Raw genomic sequence first — 22,814 nt, forward strand, 5'->3', positions numbered from 1 at the left:
ATTTGTAAAATTTTGAAAAGGTGTGAAGCGAAGACCAAGTTGCAGCCTTGCAAATCTGTTCAACAGAGGCCTCATTTTTAAAGGCCCAGGTGGAAGCCACAGCTCTAGTAGAATGAGCTGTAATCCTTTCAGGAGGCTGCTGTCCAGCAGTCTCATAGGCTAAACGTATTATGCTACGAAGCCAAAAAGAGAGAGAGGTAGCCGAAGCCTTTTGACCTCTTCTCTGTCCAGAGTAAACGACAAACAGGGAAGAAGTTTGACAAAAATCTTTAGTTGCCTGCAAATAGAACTTCAGGGCATGGACTACGTCCAGATTATGCAAAAGTCGTTCCTTCTTTGAAGAAGGGTTAGGACACAGTGATGGAACAACAATCTCTTGATTGATATTCCTGTTAGTAACTACCTTAGGTAAGAACCCAGATTTAGTACGCAGAACTACCTTGTCTGAATGAAAAATCAGATAAGGAGAATCACAATGTAAGGCAGATAATTCAGAGACTCTTCGAGCCGAGGAAATAGCCATCAAAAACAAAACCTTCCAGGATAACAGCTTGATATCAATGGAATGAAGGGGTTCAAATGGAACGCCTTGAAGAACATTAAGAACTAAGTCTAAGCTCCACGGCGGAGCAACAGTCTTAAACACAGGCTTAATCCTAGTTAAAGCCTGACAAAAAGCCTGAACGTCTGGAACTTCAGCCAGACGTTTGTGTAGAAGAATAGACAGAGCAGAAATCTGTCCCTTTAACGAACTAGCAGATAAGCCCTTTTCTAAACCCTCTTGTAGAAAGGACAATATCCTAGGAGTCCTAACCTTACTCCATGAGTAACTCTTGGATTCGCACCAATGTAAATATTTACGCCATATCTTATGGTAAATTTTTCTGGTAACAGGCTTCCTAGCCTGTATTAAGGTATCAATAACTGACTCCGAGAAGCCACGCTTTGATAGAATCAAGCGTTCAATCTCCATGCAGTCAGCCTCAGAGAAATTAGATTTGGATGGTTGAAAGGACCCTGAATTAGAAGGTCCTGTCTCAGAGGCAGAGACCACGGTGGACAGGACGACATGTCCACTAGGTCTGCATACCAGGTCCTGCGTGGCCACACAGGCGCTATCAGAATCACCGAAGCTCTCTCCTGTTTGATCTTGGCAATCAAACGAGGAAGCATCGGGAATGGTGGAAACACATAAGCCATGTTGAAGACCCAAGGGGCTGTCAGAGCATCTATCAGCACCGCTCCCGGGTCCAGATTGTGACTGAATTTTTACTGCGCAAAAAAGCGCTAAAATAGGCCCCTCCCACTCATATTACAACAGTGGGGAAGCTCAGATAACTGTTTCTATGCAGAAAACAAAGATGGCCATGTGGTAAAAATCATGCCCCAACAAGTTTTATCACCAAGTACCTCACAAAAAACGATTAACATGCCAGTAAACGTTTTAAACATTTGAAAAGTTATGAATTGTTATTAATAAGCCTGCTACCAGTCGCTTTTACTGCAGTTAAGGTTCATACATTATTTCAGTATTAACAGTATTTTCAGAGTCAATTCCATTCCTTAGAAAAATACATTCAGTGTACACACACTCATCAGCCTAATACCAGTCGCTATCACTGCATTTAAGGCTGAACTTACTTTACATTGGTATCAGCAGTATTTTCTCAGACAATTCCATTCCTCAGAAAAATAATTACTGCACATACCTCATTTGCAGGGGGGCCCTGCATGCTATTCCCCTTCTCTGAAGTTACCTCACTCCTCAGATGAGAACAGCCAGTGGATCTTAGTTACGTCTGCTAAGATCATAGAAAACGCAGGCAGATTCTTCTTCTAATGCTGCCTGAGAATAAACAGCACACTCCGGTGCCATTTAAAATAACAAACTTTTGATTGTAGAAATAAACTAAGTTAAAAAACACCACAGACCTCTCACAGCGACCTATCTTTAGTTAGGCTGCAAGAGAATGACTGAATATGACATGTGAGGGGAGGAGCTATATAGCAGCTCTGCTTGGGTGATCCTCTTGCAGCTTCCTGTTAGGAAGAGATATATTCCATAAGTAATGGATGACCCGTGGACTGACTACACTTAGCAAGAGAAATATTGATTTTTTTTTTTCTGTTATAGCAATTTTGATTGTCATTTAGAGAACTGCAGGTCATCTCCTGGGATTGCAGGGTTACACAAAATGTCATTAAAATATCATAATGGATCCTCTACAATAAAGTAAAAAGAGTACTACTCCATAAGTATTCTTCAACAAGCTTCCTGTCACAGCCAGATGGGTAATTTGGGTGTGTATAGTTCCTGGTAGTTCATTAACTGTCTACAAGAAGCTGTATAGATGGACTGATTTGCCTTATCTTGTGTAAAGTGCTTTGCATTTTATTGCAGTCATACTCTGCATCTGTCACCAAATAAGCATTGATAAGTGGATTGTGGCACCTGCTAAAGGGGAAGAAGTCTAGCAAGCCCAACTTGCAGATGAGGATGGGTCAGTGATCAGGAGACACTATGATCTGGTCTCATCACCGCATGTGAAGTAAAAATAAAACTGTTAGGATTCATTGTCAGCAATTTTATATATGTGTGTGTTTGTGTGTGAGAAACCAATTCATTTTTAGAACTCTGAACTCTTAGTAAATGCACAGCATTCATTCATTAGAAAAAAATCCTGAGCAACGTTCACAGTATCTTTTTGTAAGAAAGCTCAGCGTGCTGGTTTCCCATGAGCACACATTTTGTGTACATGGTTTGTTTCAGAGTTACTTTTTTATACTGAGCCTGTTTCTGCTAAGTATTTGTGAAACGTATACATATTAATGATTCCATGTGGGTCCACATAATGCAACCTAACTCCATTCCTCGGGTGACAAGTAGCATCTTAGCTTGGGGACGTATCATTTAGTTACTATGCTTTCCCACAAAATATCTTAATCTTAAATGGAAATAAAAACCCACATTTTTTATTTCAGGATTTAGGTAAAACATACAATTTTCCAGTTTACTTCTATTCTCTTTGTATCATTTGTTGAAGGAGCAGCAATGCACTACTGGTTTTAAACTGAACACATGGGTGAGCCAATGACAATCGTTATATATATGCAGCCACCAATAAGAAGCTAGAACCTAGGTTCTTTGCTGCTCCTGAGCTTTCCTAGATAAACCTTTCAGCAAAGGATAACAAAAGAAGAAAGCAAATTAAATAATAGAAGTAAATTGGAAAGTTGTTTAATATTGTATGCTCTAAATCCCGAATGTCTAATTATGACTTTACTGTCCCTTTAAATTGTGCAATCTCCTATCCACTGCGGTCAGTAAGGGGACCTTCCCGCCCTACATCATATCGTTGTAAAGTAAATCATTATGAGTCACGTACAAAAAGAAGTGACTAGCATTCTGTGAAGCGTGCCGCTTGTAACTCTAATGAGGCTCAGCAGAGGAACAAAGTCCAACACAAAGATATCATTAGAGCTCTGTGCTTCATTAAGGAACACGTAATACATATTACCTAGGGTATTGCATATTCCCGTGGTGAGACGTACATACAGCTTTCTGAAGCTTGCCATACAATCAACGTATATTTAGCACATGCACTGAATAGTACACAATCCTGAGCTTAATTAAAGACATTTTCAAATTGAACAAGTTAAAGGGACAGTCTAGTCAAAATAAACTTTCATGATTCAGATAGGGCATGTGATTCTAAACAACTTTCCAATTTACTTTTATCATCAATTTTGCTTTGTTCTCTTGGTATTCTTAATGAAAACTAAACCTAGGTAGGCTCATATGCTAATTTCTAAGCCCTTGAATGACGCCTATTCTGAATGCATTTGACAGCTTTAACAGCTAGAGTGTGTTCACGTGTGCCTTATAAATAACATTGTGCTCATGCCCATGGAGATACCTAGGAGTCAGCACTGATTGGCTAAAACACAATTATGTCAAAAGAACTGAAATAAGGAGGCAGTCTGCAGGGGCTTAGATACAATGTAATCACAGAGCTAAAAAGTATATTAATATACCAGTGTTAGTTATGCAAAACTGTGGAATGGGTAATAAAGGGATTGTCTATCTTTTTAAACAATAACAATTCTGGTGTAGACTGTCCCTTTAAGCAGAAAGTTCTTTATTGTATTAAAATTTTGTTCAGTTATCGGAAAAAAAGTGATGTATACAAAATTAAAGGTAATTCTCCTATGTATACCAAATACACACAGCTCAGAGCTGTCACGCATCCTGCCTCTCTGTAAGTCTGCCGCTTTCAATTCCTTCAAATGTTTGTATCACATTGTTATGTATCAACAGCATTTTTTTTAGTTTCTCTTTAAAGCAACTGCATGTTCAGTGGTTTGATACTCAATGGAAAGTGAAACTGCTTCTGAGAGGTTTCCGTAATCTGTTTTATACTTTGATAGTAAAACCGGAACATTGCATACAACATGAGATATGTTATAATTATTACTTAGATCAGACCACAAAGTATTTTACCTCTTTAAGTACATTGCTGCATGTTGTAATATTAGCAGGAAAAAACACAGCAAAGAAATCGGTGCAAGTTTAACTAAAGGACCAGTAAATACAGTACATTTGCATAATAAACAAATGCACGATAAAAATATAATGCAATAGCATTTAGTCTGAACTACTTCAAATGAGTAGCAGATTTTTTATGATAAACTTCAGTTATGTCTATTTCCCCTCCTCCGGTATCATGTGACAGCCATCAGCCAGTCAGAAATCTGTATACGTATATTCTGTGAATTATTGCACATGCTCAGTAGGAGCTGGTGTCAAAGAAAGTGTAAATATAAAAAGACTGCACATTTTGATAATGGAAATGAATTGGAAAGTTGTTTAAAACTATGTGCTCTATCTAAATCATAAAGGTTTAATTTTGACTTGAGTGTCCCTTTAACTGCTGCACAGTAATTTTAGAATAATCCTCTACTACAAGCTTATAGTTTTGTTTTAAATGGATTGGATAGAGCCTGACATTTTTAGCAGCTTTCCAATGTACTTCTATTATGATTTTTCCTTCGTTCTCTTAGTATACTTTGTTAAAGGGATATTAAACAGTTTGAGAATGTTTAATTATGTGTAGTTAAAAAACTTTGCAATAAACTTTCATTATTTATTTTGCCTCCTTTTTCTATAATTATTTTATTTTTATTTTATATAACTCTTAAAATTGTTGGTTTTCCAGATTCCACAAGTTTGAATAAAGTGGGTGGTGCCTGCTTGAACTTCTTTTTACCATATCAATCTCTCCTGCTGAGGACAATTAACAACAGATAAAAACATGCAATAAAATAAGGTGTGCAACATAAAATTGTTTAAGGAATTCTCTAACAAGGTTTCCACTCAATCTTGTTTACCCAGCCTCTTTTATTGGATGTTTTATATATTTTCCTAATTGTTCTCATCAGAACAGATAGTGAAGGGGAAACCTAAGTTTAAACATAGAGTTGCCCACTACTGTACAGAAGCTAAAGTACTTTATAGACTAAGGGGCCGATTTATTAAAGGGTGGATGGACATGATACAATGTAGCGTATCATATCCACCGCACATCGATAAATGCCGACAACGTACAAGCAGTTCTTTGCGAACTGCTTGTGATGCTGCCCCCTGCAGATTCGCAGCCAATCGGCCACTAGCAGGGGGTGTCAATCAGCCCGATCATATAGGATTGGGCGGATTTATTTCCGCAGCCTCAGAGCAGGCGGGCAAGTTATGGAGCAGTGGTCTTTAGACCGTTGCTTCATAACTGCTGTTTCGCGCAGAAACAGGGGCATCAAGCTCCATTCGGAACTTGATAATTCGGCCCCTAAACCTTTACACTTATATATTCAATATTTTAACAACTTATATAATTGTAAAACAAATCTACCTATTATTCTAAGGATAATCTTGCTTTGAATACATAATTATGTCTTTACTTTTTAATATTCCTTTAAAGAGCGCGTTTCTTTTTGCAATACATTTGATGACACGTATGCCTACACATAGTGCTAGACAGCAAATACTCGGGAAATTCCTATTTTACTAGGTCTTCCTAGCATTTGTGTAACAAATTGTATTATTGCTGGCATTGATATTTCTTCTTATTTCAAAGCAAATACTGTATATGTAGCTTTTAATATCCTTAAAGGAACATGACATTGACATCATTGTTCAGTGCATTACAATTAAATTTTTTTAATTGATTAGGTAGAAAAAAAAAACCCATCTTTGATGCATAAATGCTCCCACTAAGACCACCAACCGAAACAAACTGAACATTAGATGGAAAGGAAAGTCAAAATCAGTCTTTCATGAGTCAGATGGAACATTCAATTTTAATTTAGTTCTATTATGAAATGTATTTTGTTCTCTTCATATCCTTAGGTGAGAAGCATACCCAGGTTCAGGAGCAGCAATGCACTACTGTGAGCTAGATGCTGATTGGAGGCCGTGCACAAATGCCTCTTATCATTGTCTTATCAGATGTTTTCAACTACTTCCCAGTAGTGCATTGCTGTTCTGACCTCACTTTACGCAGTAAAGAAGGCAACGTCACCGTGGTAACTATTTTGTATTGTTTAATGGCACAGATACTTATTTGAGATTGGGGATTCAATATCTGTATTCTGGAATTTCTCTAAAACGTTTAACGTTTGGCATAGGTGAGATCCGTTCCTAATGTTGTAGTATTTGTACAGTGTGTTCTATATTACTCTTCAGATAGAGCATACAGTTTTAAACAACTTTCTAATTAAATTTACTTCTATTATCAAATTTATACGTTCTCTTGGTATCTTTGCTGAAAAGCAGGGACGTAAGTTCAGGAGTGGAAACGTGTCTGGACCACTATATGGCAGCAGTTTTGCTAGAATGTTAACCATTGGCAAGAGCATTATATGGCAGCACTATTCCATGCTATGTAGAGCTGGTCGATTTTAGGTTCAGCACCATGGATAGCGCTTGGTTATTGGTGGCTACATTTAGCCACATATAAGCAAGCATAACCCAGGTTCTGAACCAAAAATGGGCTTTACATTTCTGCTATTTAAATAAAGATAGCAAGAGAACAGGAGTAAATTAGAAAGTTGATTAAAACTGCATGCTCTATCTGAATCATTAAAGAAAAAAATTGGGTTTAGTGTCCCTTTAAATATTTTTTATACTATTTCACAAAGTACCATTTAATTATATAAATAAAGACATGTTCTTAATAACCAATTGAGCAGATTGCACAGAGCATATCACTCATTTAAATAGTGTGACTCAGATGTCTCAGTTCTAAACAAAATACAAATAATTAGCCACATGATGTTATTTGTAGTTATAGCACTTTAGATTGTAAGAAACACAAGAATAGTATGAATTAGCACACATGACTAATTTCCAATTATTCATTTTGTTCAGTATTCCATTTTTTAAGTTGCTAAATTACCAATACATTACATATGCGGCGTCGCACGCAAAAGCCAGTGACGCCGGTTTTTGCGCGGGTTTGGTATCCTATATATACAGCGCCGCATATAAATGCGGCACATATATTTCACCTGTCTCCCGCAATTTTTATTCCCATAGGCTAACATGGGACCGAGTCGCAAATTGATATCCAATATTCAACGCAAGGACTTATGTGGCGAAAATGGAGAAAGCTTACTCTATTTTTACCTCACCATAAAAGGCAGCCGTAGCATGTATGGGAGCACCGTAACTCCCGAAAATGCCTGCAAAAATAAACTAGCACCTAACGCATGCGCAATGTCTATCTACCTGTCAACCGCAATCCCCCACCGCAATAACTAATAAAGTGTATTAACCCCTAAATCCGCCATCAAACCCACATGCAAGTAATAATCCCTGAACTACCCATTGCCCTGAAAAGGCATTTGTTGGGCATTGCCCTTAAAATGGCATTTAGCTCTTTTACTACCCACCCTATCTAAATAAAATAAAACCCCCCCAAAAAAACTTAAAAAACCCTAAGTCTAAGCCCCAGGTTGCTACTCACCGTTCCTGAAGCCCGGCGGAGAAGGTCCTATTCCAGGCGGTAAAGTCTTCCAAGCGGCGACCTCTTCTTTCTTCTTCCTGGAACATCCTGCATGGAGAGGAGCGGAAAACTGATGACCGCAGAGCTGAAGACTGAAGACTGCGGAGCTGAAGACCAGCGACCCTGAAACTGAAGACCGGCGACCATGGAGCAATGGAGCGTGGAGGATCCTCTTTGTACGATCTTCGCCGCACACTGGATAGAGAATTCAAGGGACGCGATTAAAAATGGCGTCCCTTGAATTCCTATTAGCTGATTTGATTCTTCAAATTCAAATCAGCCAATAGGATGAAAACTACTCAAATCCTAATGGCTGTTCAAATCAGCCAATAGGATGAGAGCTACTGAAATTCAGCCAATAGAATTTCAGTAGCTCTCATCCTATTGGCTGATTTGAATAGCCAATAGGATTTGAGTAGCTTTCATCCTATTGGCTGATTTGAATTTAAAGAATCAAATTAGCCAATAGGAATTCAAGGGACGCCATTTTTAATTGCGTCCCTTGAATTCTCTATCCAGTGTGCAGCGAAGATCGTACGAAGAGGATCCTCCACGCCCCATGGTCGCCAGTCCTCAGTTCCAGGGTCGCCCGTCTTCAGTTCCAGGGTTGCCGGTCTTCAGCTCCACGGTCTTCAGTCTTCAGCTCTGCTCCATGAAGGATGTTCCAGGAAGAAGAAAGAAGAGGTCGCCGCTTGGAAGAAGACTTCACCGACTAGAACAGGACATTCCCTGCCAGACTTCAGGAACGGTGAGTTGCAACCTGGGGCTTAGATTTAGGATTTTTTAAGGGTTTTTTGGGGGGTTTTATTTTATTTAGATAGGGTGGGCAGTAAAAGAGCTAAATGCCATTTTAAGGGCAATGCCCAACAAATGCCCTTATATCTCAGTAATAGCAAATCAAAACTGCATGAAATTAGGCAGTTAAGTTTCACACAAATGAATGCTGCAAACACTAAATATATGCATATTAATTCAGCTTCCAACATTGATGGAGGTTTCTATTTTGGTTGTTCCTCCATGTGACACAGTAAGATATGTTTAGGATGACGTACAGCCTAGACAGCTGAATGTTTCTGCATGCAAAGATACATTTAAAAGCAGTATAATACATGTTTAGAGAAGCAATTGATTCCTAGCAATATTTACAGAGTAATTTGTCTTTATACACTCTTTTCTGCCACTGCGCAGTATTTTAATAGCTAATGTTATTTAGGTGCATGTGCAGTGGTTGCTCAAGGGGAAACTCCTTTGAGATGTGCATGCATAACAATATTTTTATAAAGAAATTGTACTTTAGATAGACAAAAGGCAGACGAACAAGATGAGAGACAGATATAATACTATTGCACCTGCTTGTATCGGCATTATACACAATTTATTACTTCTTTTCTAAAGCTCTTCTCACACACAGCTGCAAACTTTTATTGATTCTATTAACATATTATCATTAATACATTATGGCAGGGCTCGACAAACCCAGAAGCCTGGGAGTCACTGGCTCCTATTATTTTACCCCTGGCTCCTAAATTTTTGGGTTATTTTCCATATATCTATATACAAATCCAACTGTCTGGCTCCTAAAAATATGCCTGGCTCCCAAATATTCTTACTGGCTCCTAATTTTTAAACAGATTTGTCAAGCACTTAATATGGTATGGTTTTGAGTCATCACAAAGATTTGCTCTATACAATGTTGTTTCCTTTGAAATGTGAGTTTAGCCAGAGAGTCTAATTATAATCTCCACGCTATGCATTTCATGGGAATATAAGGGCCTTGACTGATGTTTAGCAAACAAGCCGTGGGTGGTGTAATTGTCTGAGATCCTCTTGAAGTGCTGTAGGATTGTGTGGCCCAGCAGTGCACAACAGTAAAGCAGGTCTGGGGACTGCAATCAATAAACAATCATTGTTCTACCAAAGGATACAGGACACGCCACATGTGGATATTATATAGCTGCTCTTATTCAACACATTTATAAAGTGGTGCTAGAAGAAGCTGTCAGCACTGCAATCAATAACTGCTCGCATGGTGATCTCAGCCTGATAATAATAAGGAGACATGTACAAACATACCATGTGGTATTCATCTCTGCACAAGACACATGTGAGGCCTCACAAGCTTATGCAATACAACATATTGGTTTATTAATAAGGTTCATTCATTTAAACATATGACAATATCAGTTTGTTTGCCTAAACATGTCTTGGATTATATTGTTTAAATAATATAACTGCTAGAATAATAAATAGAAATAGAAAGGTTTTAATGAAACAAAGAGGTAGAGAATCTGAGCTTGTTAAATATTATAGTGTAAGATATGAGACTGCTCTGTTCATGACCTAGTGCAGTACATGTTAAGACCTTGGTGTTACAGGTTCTAGGGTCTATACCACGGGACTATGCAATAGTTATATAAAAGCTTCTATTAATTAAGGCTGTGTGGAAAACAAAGTTCCAAATCCACATTTAAGGAGAAGCTGTTCTAAAGACAACTCAAATACATATGTAGGAATTTCCCTCTCTGTCTCCTAAATATTCAAATTGGCTCCATTTTATCTTCTCACTTTCTTGTTGACCCTGTGACTATGTGTAGTTTTCTGCAGCCCACATGCTTATATCTTTGTCTGGTTGTGCTAGTCTCTTGGGTTATATGAATTCCAATGTTAAAGCCCATGCACAAAATCATCTGAAAGCTTTTACATGTTATGTAGCATCAAGTATTAATCATTGTGGTAGCACAGTTCAGTGGTTGCTCTGGAAACTGCTATGTATTGTTCTAAGATAGCTGACATATTTTAAATGGTGTTGCTGGGTTATATAGTCAAACAGGTTCATGCTTAAAACTTTTCACCTTCCAGGCACTCAAGGGGCTAATGACTAGTGATATCTATCACATGTGACTAGTTACTGAGGTTTGAGAAGCTTAATATATTAAATTAGACAAATCTAACAAATTTGCCAAAAAGGCACACATCTCTAAACCCTGTTTATCTAGAAGTTTTTATATCTTGATAAAAGTAAATACAAATCCCAACATAGATCAATCCACCATATGTAACAGTACATTTCTGTATATATTTAATTATTGAATGTTGTTTAGAATAGTACAGTATACGTTGAAGATATGCCCTATAGCAGGGGTCACCAACCTTTCGGATCTCAGGGACCACTAAACTCACAATTTAGAATCCCGTGGACCACTAACATGATTTTTTTTTTTAAAAGGTACAAACCTCTATAAAGTGTGTGTGTATGTATGTACAGTATATATATATATATATATATATATATATATATATATATATACACACAGGGAGTGCAGAATTATTAGGCAAGTTGTATTTTTGAGGATTAATTTTATTATTGAACAACAACCATGTTCTCAATGAACCCAAAAAACTCATTAATATCAAAGCTGAATAGTTTTGGAAGTAGTTTTTAGTTTGTTTTTAGTTATAGCTATTTTAGGGGGATATCTGTGTGTGCAGGTGACTATTACTGTGCATAATTATTAGGCAACTTAACAAAAAACAAATATATACCCATTTCAATTATTTATTTTTACCAGTGAAACCAATATAACATCTCAACATTCACAAATATACATTTCTGACATTCAAAAACAAAACAAAAACAAATCAGTGACCAATATAGCCACCTTTCTTTGCAAGGACACTCAAAAGCCTGCCATCCATGGATTCTGTCAGTGTTTTGATCTGTTCACCATCAACATTGCGTGCAGCAGCAACCACAGCCTCCCAGACACTGTTCAGAGAGGTGTACTGTTTTCCCTCCTTGTAAATCTCACATTTGATGATGGACCACAGGTTCTCAATGGGGTTCAGATCAGGTGAACAAGGAGGCCATGTCATTAGATTTTCTTCTTTTATACCCTTTCTTGCCAGCCACGCTGTGGAGTACTTGGACGTGTGATGGAGCATTGTCCTGCATGAATATCATGTTTTTCTTGAAGGATGCAGACTTCTTCCTGTACCACTGCTTGAAGAAGGTGTCTTCCAGAAACTGGCAGTAGGACTGGGAGTTGAGCTTGACTCCATCCTCAACCCGAAAAGGCCCCACAAGCTCATCTTTGATGATACCAGCCCAAACCAGTACTCCACCTCCACCTTGCTGGCGTCTGAGTCGGACTGGAGCTCTCTGCCCTTTACCAATCCAGCCACGGGCCCATCCATCTGGCCCATCAAGACTCACTCTCATTTCATCAGTCCATAAAACCTTAGAAAAATCAGTCTTGAGATATTTCTTGGCCCAGTCTTGACGTTTCAGCTTGTGTGTCTTGTTCAGTGGTGGTCGTCTTTCAGCCTTTCTTACCTTGGCCATGTCTCTGAGTATTGCACACCTTGTGCTTTTGGGCACTCCAGTGATGTTGCAGCTCTGAAATATGGCCAAACTGGTGGCAAGTGGCATCTTGGCAGCTGCACGCTTGACTTTTCTCAGTTCATGGGCAGTTATTTTGCGCCTTGGTTTTTCCACACGCTTCTTGCGACCCTGTTGACTATTTTGAATGAAACGCTTGATTGTTCGATGATCACGCTTCAGAAGCTTTGCAATTTTAAGAGTGCTGCATCCCTCTGCAAGATATCTCACTATTTTTCACTTTTCTGAGCCTGTCAAGTCCTTCTTTTGACCCATTTTGCCAAAGGAAAGGAAGTTGCCTAATAATTATGCACACCTGATATAGGGTGTTGATGTCATTAGACCACACCCCTTCTCATTACAGAGATGCACATCACCTAATATGCTTAATTGGTAGTAGGCTTTCGAGCCTATACAGCTTGGAGTAAGACAACATGCATAAAGAGGATGATGTGGTCAAAATACTAATTTGCCTAATAATTCTGCACTCCCTGTATACACACACACATACACACATACTGTACATAACTAGTATAACCATAGCTAAGTTTACATTATGTATATATTTACACATTTTTAAGAATTATTTTTTGGAATTAACTAATTGAATGACAGAACTGAGAGAATATTTTCAAATGACAGATGAAGGGTGAGTGCCAACTTTTAAACTGGAAACAGAGAGGCAGAAAGTGGGGGGCAAAATAATTATGTTTAAAGGGACCACAAGACTTCCAAGTTACCTTTCCAGTTAGGAATTATTTGAAACTACTTGATCATGGACAGACATTGGAGTCATAAATAAAGTTTATATCAGAAAGCTCTCAATCTGGATGTGAGCTAACCACTACTGATGTTACTGGCAATTAATATAATACTGGTGGGATATGGCTAATCTGCTGGATGGCAATAACTGGAATTCAGGTGGAATGGATTTGTACGTGGGAAAATTATAAGAATGAAAAATAATTAATAGTTAAAGGGACAGTCAACACCAGAATTTGTGTTGTTTAAAAAGAAAGACAATCCCTTTATTACCCATTCCCCAGTTTTGCATAGCCAACACTGTTATGTATACGAAACACATGAACTATTGCCTTCTAGTGGTCAAAATGCATTCAGATTAGAGGCAGTCTTCAATGTCTAAGACATTAGCATATGAACCTCCTAGGTTTAGCTTTCAACTAAGAATACCAAGAGAACAAAGCAAAATTGGTGATAAAAGTAAATTGGAAAGTTGTTTAAAATTACATTCCCTATTTAAATCATGAGAGGTTTTTTTGGACTTGACTGTCCCTTTAATAAAAAAAAAAAGATGGAGGGGAGGAAGACAAACAGTGATGTAAGTCCATCTGAAGGAATTAGGAAAACTACTACAAAGAGACAAGTAAAGGGAAGAAAATAAATTAAATATAAGAGAATTTTTTTTTAAGATTTTCTTTTTTTATATACTTTAATTACACTATTTCAATCCAAGACTATACCAAACTCTGCTGGCTTTAGAATGGAAGCATCTTCCTCTGAGCAGTGCGCCTGGTGGGAAGAGTTAAAAATACAATCTAGCTACGCAAGTTGCGCAGTACTACGCAGCGTGCGTAGGGAGATTGTAATTTAACTCCTCCTCCGTCGGTTTTCACTAATGTCCAGCCAGGCACTGTAGGGAGTTGGGGCGCGACGGGGGCGACACCATCAGATGAGACTAATTCCTGCTTGATAGTGTCAAGGACCACCAACATCTTCTTGTGGACCACCAGGACCACTGGTTGGCGACCATAATTAACTTAATATAAATCATATAGCTGCAAGCCGCAACAAGGGTGGCCAAGCGCAAAAGCTTTCCAATGGCATATGAGCAGCTAAATCACAGCATAACGTTATACAGCAAAAGTCACAGCTCTAACATTAGCAGTTGCAGAGAAAACACATTTTTTAAATGTTTGTGTTAACCAAGATAGGTGCCAGACCATGTGACATATAGCCTCTGTATTACCCACAATAGAACTCATCATAGGCCAAACCACATGAACAGATATACATTTAGGTCACAACATAACTTTATAAACACAATTTCATGTATGTTTCATAAGCGGTTTCGTAGAACAAGATTTTTAGTGGCTGCCACACTGTAATATATTTGGCTTTTATTTTTTTTATTTTTTTTTATTTTTTTTTATACTTGCACGTTTCATTTTGACTTTGTTTTTTTTCTTTTATTTTTTTAATTATTTTTTATAAATTTGAAAATACAAAGTCAATACGTAAAAAGTATCCATCAGACCTACCAACACTTTCATTACAAACATTCTGGTGTTAACATCAAGAATCATCCAGTTTTTAATTGCATTGTCCTTTAGTTATTTTCCTGTGTGGGCATTGGATAAAGTCTTACTATTTAGGATAATGAGAGTCATACTCGATGGTCCTCGACATTTGGTTAGTAGTACAATAACATAACTGTCAACATAATAACAAGGAATAAATATATATATATATATATAAAAAAGAAATTGAGCATATTTCAATTTAAATCATAACAAACTGTAAAACAATATAGAAGCAGTGAAGGTTTATGTCCAGTCTAGTTGAAAGTTTAAGCTAATGCTAAATTAATACCTAATAATACCCAATAATGAAATACCAAAATAGTGGGAATTAGTGGTGGTTAACACTGTTGTCTAAATTGCCCCATATAGGAGTCCAAATAAAAATTAATGTCATAATAGAAATCTAAGAGCCCTTCTTTGTAATAATGATACCTTTGTATTGCACATACTAAAGCTCACCATAGACATCTACAATTTGGTGAAATTTTAAGAAAATGTATGAATGTTTGATTTCAGGATGGCGGCCCCAAAGTGCTAACTTTGGTGGCAATATTGCCTTTGGGGGTCATATTTGTACATAACTACCACACTGTAACATAGTTTAATAGTGTAAAAATAGTGCAATGTACGCAAGTGAATAACAATAAAAAGTTAATGGCTCGTGGCAGCCATGTTGATTTTGGAAAAATCATAGTTTAAACAATACAAGATGGCCATCACACCATGTGACCGATGCACTTCTCCTGAACAATTGTAAATCTAGATGACAGCAGCAGTTAACACAGCAAGTTTTACATCTGTAAAATAAGCAGTTCTGGAGAAGATTTACAAATGTTTGTCCAAATGAGTCGCTATAAGCAATATGGCTGCCAGACCATTTGATATATGACATCAATGTTGCATAAGAAATTGTGCAGCATTAGAGTCTACCAGCAAACTAGATTTCAAGAGTTTGGTAAAAGCAGTTAATGTTTTATGGGCAAATGAAGAAAGCAGCAAAATACATTTTTTTAAATAATAATCCTGACAATAACAAAAGGTTGTCTAGTAACTTTGTTGCTTGGCCACTTAATAAATGATATGATCTTTCTTGTTGTGAATTGTATTTTTCATTGTTCAAGGAGGTAAACATGAAAGAAGAGAACAAAACTCAGTGTTTCAGATAGTATAGCATATAAATGCACACTAGAAGAAAAAAACACTACTAATATAATGTAACCAGCTGGAGATAAAAATAGGAAATACTTTTTTTTATTTAAAAAATGTTGAAGAACATATTAAAATGTTTTATTAAGTAATTTTAAAGTCTGTAAGTCTAATAGGATTTGTGACAAACAATGAGCCATTTCCAGCAAAACAATGTGATCTCAGAAGAATATTGCCCTATATGCTCTATGAGAGTAGATGAACATATGTATGTGTATAAACATATTAGTAATTTCTCCAAGAGTTCTTCTATCCAGCACTCGACTTTTAAAGAAACATAATTATAGCAAGCCAGTAAAAAAAAAGGAAATTGTGTCTAGAATACAGCAACACTAATCGCTATCCAAATTCAGTTATGATACATTTTTCTTTAACACGGTATTAAAAAAAAGCCAAAAACACACTTCAAGAGGAAATCATTTTTGCAATATAAGGAACTTAGTCCCATTAGCTGATAAAGGAGGAAATACTGATGATAAATATGATAAATGTTTGTCAATCCATATTGCCAATACATAGCAAGTAGTCAGCATTGTCTGATAAACTCCTGTGCACAGGCTATTGTACAAACTAGTAGTCAGCATTGTCTGATAAACTCCTGTGCACAGGCTATTGTACAAACTAGTAGTCAGCATTGTCTGATAAACTCCTGTGCACAGGCTATTGTACAAACTAGTAGTCAGCATTGTCTGATAAACTCCTGTGCACAGGCTATTGTACAAACTAGTAGTCAGCATTGTCTGATAAACTCCTGTGCACAGGCTATTGTACAAACTAGTAGTCAGCATTGTCTGATAAACTCCTGTGCACAGGCTATTGTCCAAACTAGTAGTCAGCGTTGTCTGATAAACTCCTGTGCACAGGCTATTGTCCAAACTAGTATTCAGCATTGTCTGATAAACTCCTGTGCACAGGCTATTGTACAAACTAGTAGTCATCATTGTCTGATAAATTCCTGTGCACAGGCTATTGTACAAACTAGTAGTCAGCATTGTCTGATAAACTCCTGTACACAGGCTATTGTACAAACTATTAGTCAGCATTGTCTGATAAATTCCTGTGCCCAGGCTATTGTACAAACTAGTAGTCAGCATTGTCTGATAAACTCCTGTGCACAGGCTATTGTACAAACTAGTAGTCAGCATTGTCTGATAAACTCCTGTGCACAGGCTATTGTACAAACTAGTAGTCAGCATTGTCTGATAAATTCCTGTGCACAGGCTATTGTACAAACTAGTAGTCAGCATTGTCTGATAAATTCCTGTGCACAGGCTATTGTACAAACTAGTAGTCAGCATTGTCTGATAAATTCCTGTGCACAGGCTATTGTACAAACTAGTAGTCAGCATTGTCTGATAAATTCCTGTGCACAGGCTATTGTACAAACTAGTTAGCCCCCTCCTCTTATGGCAGGTACAATCAAGCAGTGATACACTTCCCCTCTAATTACTAAAAAAAATAATCTTTTTTCTTCCTTCTGTTTCCCACTATATCTTAGAGCAGTGCTTTCCAAACTGTGTGTCGGGACACACTAGTGTGTCGGCAGCAGTGTGTAGGTGTGTCCCTGCTTCAGCACAAATTTTTTTAAATTACATTTTTTTTTTTTTGTTTGTTTCTGACTTTCTGCCTGCCTGCTACGCATATCACATGGTTGACATGTGATTGATACCTAGGGGGTCACAGATCATCTTACCCTTTTGGCACAGCTCAGTGGAAACTGAAACTATTCTCATTGGCAGCTTTGGCGGCACATTGACTCCTGACTGCACGTGTAGTCTCCTTAATCGGCTCCTGACTGCATGTGTAGTAAGTGAGTGGGACAGCAGTGTGTTTGCAGCGCGGGCAGTATTCAGTCAGACTCGCAGAGCTCTAAGGGCGGCAGCTTAAACGCTGAGCTGAAGTCAGAAGTCAGTGGGGTTTTTTTTTTGCAGCTAGCTCCCAGTAGTGCATTGCTGCTCCTGCTCTTGATATATGGATAGGAAGTGGAAGCTTAAAAATGCTTGATGATGAAATGCGAGTGTCTTTATCTAATATTCCACCAAATATTCAAAAACTGTGTTCATCCCATCAACCTCATACATCCCAATAAAATAGTAAGTAGCTATTGGTGTTGTTAATTCTTGCACATACATACTGTTACTTGTAAATGCATTTCGTTATTATATAATTTATGTATGTGTCCGTATCTCTTAAAAAACCTCCTGTTTGCCAGTACAACTGAATTACTGTGTCGCAAAATGATGTAGGTCTAAAAAGTGTGTCACCTACATGAAAAGTTTGGAAAGCTCTGTCTTAGAGGATGCCGAATAAACTGCTGCTTTCTCACTATAATCCATAATCTGAGCTCACCGATCAGGTTGCTACTTTTACCTGGTGTAAGCTTGTTGCAGAATTTAAAGGGATATGAAACCCATTTTTTTTCTTTTATCATTCAGATAGAGCGTGCGATTTTTAACAACTTTCTCATTTACTTCTATTTTAAGTTTTTCTTCATTCTCTTGGTGTCTTTTGTTGAAAAGCAGGGACGTAAGCTTAGGAGCCGGCTCATTTATGGAGCACTTTATGGCAACAGTTTTGCAAGAATGTTATCCATTTGCAAGAGCACCAGATGGCAGCACTATTTCCTGCCATGCAGTGCTCCAGATGCCTACCTTGGTATCTCTTCAATATAGAATATCATGGGAATGACGTAAATTTCATAATAGAAGTAAATTGAAAACTTTTTTAATGGTATGCTCTGTCTGAATCACAAAAGACATTTTTTGGTTTCATATTCCTTTAATGTCCGACCACACCACTTCCTTTCCACATGCTCATGTTGATATATCTGGGACTAAAAGTTCACCAATCCCTATTCAAGGTCACTGTGCTTAAGTATATTGCAGTTGCTGTTCCTGCATCCACATTGTTAACTGTAGCTCCTCAGTGGAGTTGAATGGGTATTCACTGCTCTGCGCCTCTTAGGCAGTGGCGGAAATCCTGACCCTGCAAACCCTGCAATGCTGGGGCTCCGCAGTTAAGAGAGGCCCGCTGCCTGTCCAGCTTTTCAGGGGCGGTGGGGGCGCTGCAGGTCAGCATTACCTGCTATGGACCAATGGCAGGGAGCAGAAGTATATATATATATATATAAATACAGTACTTCACAACATTTCCTAAAGCACAAATGTTATTTTGTGTCTGGAACATGACAGGAGCAGGGCCTAAAGGTGCTTTGCGGGAGGGGTTGGTGCATGTCAGGGGCTGGGCTGAGTAAGGCTGTATGTGTCCTGAGTGGGCAGTGGTGGAAAAACACTAAGAGATTATCACAGTTAGGGGCACATGGAGCCAGCCATTATGCTTGGGGGAGGCTAGTGCCACCTCGACCACAAAACCTTCCTTTACATATTTCATCCGAGTCTCATGTTATTTATTAAACTCCAGATATGCTTTCACATTGATAGTTTTGGGTAGTGGCTTCTTTCTTGCCACCCTCCCTTACAGGCCAGTTTGGTACAGAGCAACTTGAATTTTACTGATGCACATTTACTCCAGTCTCAGCCTTTGACCTCATAGCTACTCTTCTTGGCCTCCCTCAAGTCTCCTCCTTGCTTAGTCACTGAGTTTTTGATGTCAACCTTTTTCCCAGCAGTGTCTGGGTGTTTTGATGTAGCCTCCACTTCTGGATATTTGATCTAACAGTGGAATGTTTAATATTACTTTGTACCATTTTTCTAGCAGATACAGTTTGGGTACTTTATCTCTTACTGTAGTAGAATGTTCTTCATTCTTTACTGTTACAGCTTTCCTTCAGATCTGCAGCCTGACTAATGATGCTTATCTAGAGTGTGACTTCTATCCAGAGGAAAATGCTTGTCTCACATGAATAAGCCAATTGCTAGGTAATTGTATTGTAATTAGGATTTTTATTTTCATCTGTGAAAACATGGAGTTTACAGAACAGAACAGAGGGGTTGAATGCTTCTAGCCCTAACACTTTACTTCAGGTCTTAAGCCGTGCTAACTTTTCTAGCCCTGTTATGTGTTGTGCAACACAACTCACAACTTGTAATATGAGAGATGTGTAGCGCGGTTACAGTATCCTTTGAAAGTATAGAGCGCACTAAAGAGATGTCAGCTGCGCTAAACACTCTATGGTTATAATGTTTTAACATGGACTATCAATAGTGCTCCACTTCTAATATAGGCCATTATGGCAAAACATCTAAACATTCAAAATTCTAAATGAGTAAACGAGCAAAGTTATTTGTATTATAATAAGTATTTTTATTGGCAATTATTATGAGTTGTAATAATAATACTAATATAGCTGTCAAGAAAATATTGTCTTAATGTTAACTTTTTGGTAATACTATTTTAAATGTTACAAGCCATTCTTCATTTACAGTCATTTGAGGTATAACCCTAAAGCTAGTCTTTAAATGGCTGCATTATTTTGTTCGTATTGTGTAATAATAACAATCTGTTCAGAAAGTGAAACAAGTAAATTAGACAGCTGTTGTGCTTTCTCAGCAAACGTGTTTTGTGCCAAATCTTGCTGTTTAATTGTCTCATGCAGCATTATAGATAAAGTTATCTTATATTGTGCTTCAGGCTTTACATGCCATGATTTTGCTATTAGGCGACTTGAAAAAATGATTACTGCTTTTCATTAGCAGATTGCTTCCATAAAAATATGAAAACCACTGGAACATAAACTGTGTAGAGTCATTAAATATTTACTGTGCTGGAATACAGATAGAATTGTTGGTAAAGGTGGCTGAGTAAAGAACAAGGATTTACGCTAGAGCGTGCTCACAGAGCTCCCACCTCTTGCAAAAATTGTGGGATTTTTACAGGTAGGGAGATCTGTCCACTATGTCTCCCACCCATTCCCATACCATATTTATGTATGGGTTTCACAAAGTGAATGTAAAAAAATCAACACCCAGCTAAGTACAGCCTCATCTCTACCCCTGAATCACTAGTTATATCCATGGACCTCCCCAACTCTGATACATCACACCTTTGATTCATCTACTAACTCTGCCATCTGAGCTCAGCCTGGCCATAGTCACTCAACCCTGTGCCCCTGGTCACCCCCCTGCCCCAGGATCATGTATTCAGCCCAACCTTTTATTTAAATACCATCAGCTGAAGCCTATAACACAACCCAGTAATCCTGATTGAGAAACATTTTTTCTTGAGGAATAAAATGGACATTAAACACCTTAAAGTGAATGTAAAGTTTCATGAATGAGTGCCCGGTTTTTAAAAATACTATTAAAAACAGGGGCACTTTCATTCATGAAACTTTACATTGCAGCATTTTTTGTTTTTTTTTAAATACTTACCTTTTTTTAGACCACGATCCTCTACCTTAGCAATGATGAAACCGGTTTCCTCCAATCATGGCGTGCACCCCAGAACGAGCCGGTTTCGTCATTGAAGTGCTAAGTACAGAGGAGCTGCGGGCGGAGGATCGCGGTCTGTGTTTGCTAAACAAAAATGTATTTAAAAAAAAAATATGCTCTAATGTAAACTTTCATGAATGAAAGTGCCCCTGTTTTTAATAGTATTTTGAAAAACCGGGCACTCATTCATGAAACTTTACATTCACTTTAATTGTAGTAAAAAAAACTTTGCAACATACTTTCATTATTTATTTTGTCACCATTTCCTGTAATTTAATTCTGAAAATGGTGGGCTTTCCAACACTGCTATATTCTACACAGTCATTAGTTGCACACTCGAGTGACCTATTTATAACTGTCCGTAACTGTCCTCAGCAGAAGAAACCTAGGTTACATCATGGCGGCACCCAGTGCTTTATGGACACTAAAACATTACAATTGACAATATGTATTTAAACTTGCTAGTGAGTGACAAGTAATCTACAAGTGATATACTCTGTTTTGAAGGATCCCCAAGTCAGAGAAAGCGTTCATTGAGCAACTGATTAGTACTTGGTTGCGGCAATACATTTGCTACTGCTTCAGTTCTAGGCCATGTCAGAAGACTGGGCGAGACTAGATTTCCGTAAGCAAGACAGAATCTTATCTCTGAGCCTTTCCCGGAGTAACTGGGTGGTTTCTGTCAAAGTTTCAGCAGGTTCTTGCCAGAAATCTATAGAATGTTCAGTTACACACCCTTTTCATTTACTTTCTGTAATACAAGTTTCAGGGGCTTGTGACATGCTGATTCTTTTGTAACAATATTCTAATTATTACAACATATCAAACACTCACACACAAGCAGGGATAGTAAAATACAATTACATTTATTTAGAAGTTAGAATAATATTTATTAAGCATACTTACTAATCCGTTATAAGAGTATGCATGACTACTGGAAGTCCAGTGTGGTACTATATGTGTAAGCTATTTTATGACAGATTAAAGGGACGTTCAATTATTTGTTCTGTATTTGCTACATCTAAACAGGGTATTTTAAAATGTATTTTTTTAATAGATGTTGCAGTGCTGAAAAGAAAGATTTTTTTTTTATTTGATAGGTGTGTCCCTATCAACCAACATAGCAGCTATAGCTGTATAAGGATGGCTAAATAACAATATTCTGACATTTGAACATTAGCGTTAAATCGGCATACAAGTGCAAAAAGAAAATGCTCTAATGTTTTAGAGCATTTTATTATTGCACCTTTGCTTGCATATAACTCCTGTAAATGGGTTACACACCTATACGAATATCTGAATGTTATAAGCAGCTATAAGAGAAGTTAGCACGCCAAAACCCAACGTGTGCATAGCAGAGGACTTACATGCGTTAACCCGGCGTGCATAACCCATCCGAAATGCAAAAAATAACTATAGCAATCACTAAAGGGACCTGCGCTAATCTGACAAGTGTTAACCC

At 37.8% G+C, this 22,814-nt stretch overlaps 1 protein-coding gene across 3 annotated transcripts in view; it reads right to left on the bottom strand.

Annotated features, from left to right (window-relative positions):
- The window catches only part of PIP5K1B (phosphatidylinositol-4-phosphate 5-kinase type 1 beta), a 387,289-nt gene that overhangs the window by 282,011 nt on the left and 82,464 nt on the right, over positions 1 to 22,814 (bottom strand). The gene's annotated exons all lie outside the window — the stretch shown is intronic.

This window comes from Bombina bombina, chromosome 2, assembly GCF_027579735.1.
Source record: "Bombina bombina isolate aBomBom1 chromosome 2, aBomBom1.pri, whole genome shotgun sequence".
In the NCBI taxonomy this organism is placed as follows: Eukaryota; Metazoa; Chordata; class Amphibia; order Anura; family Bombinatoridae; genus Bombina; species Bombina bombina.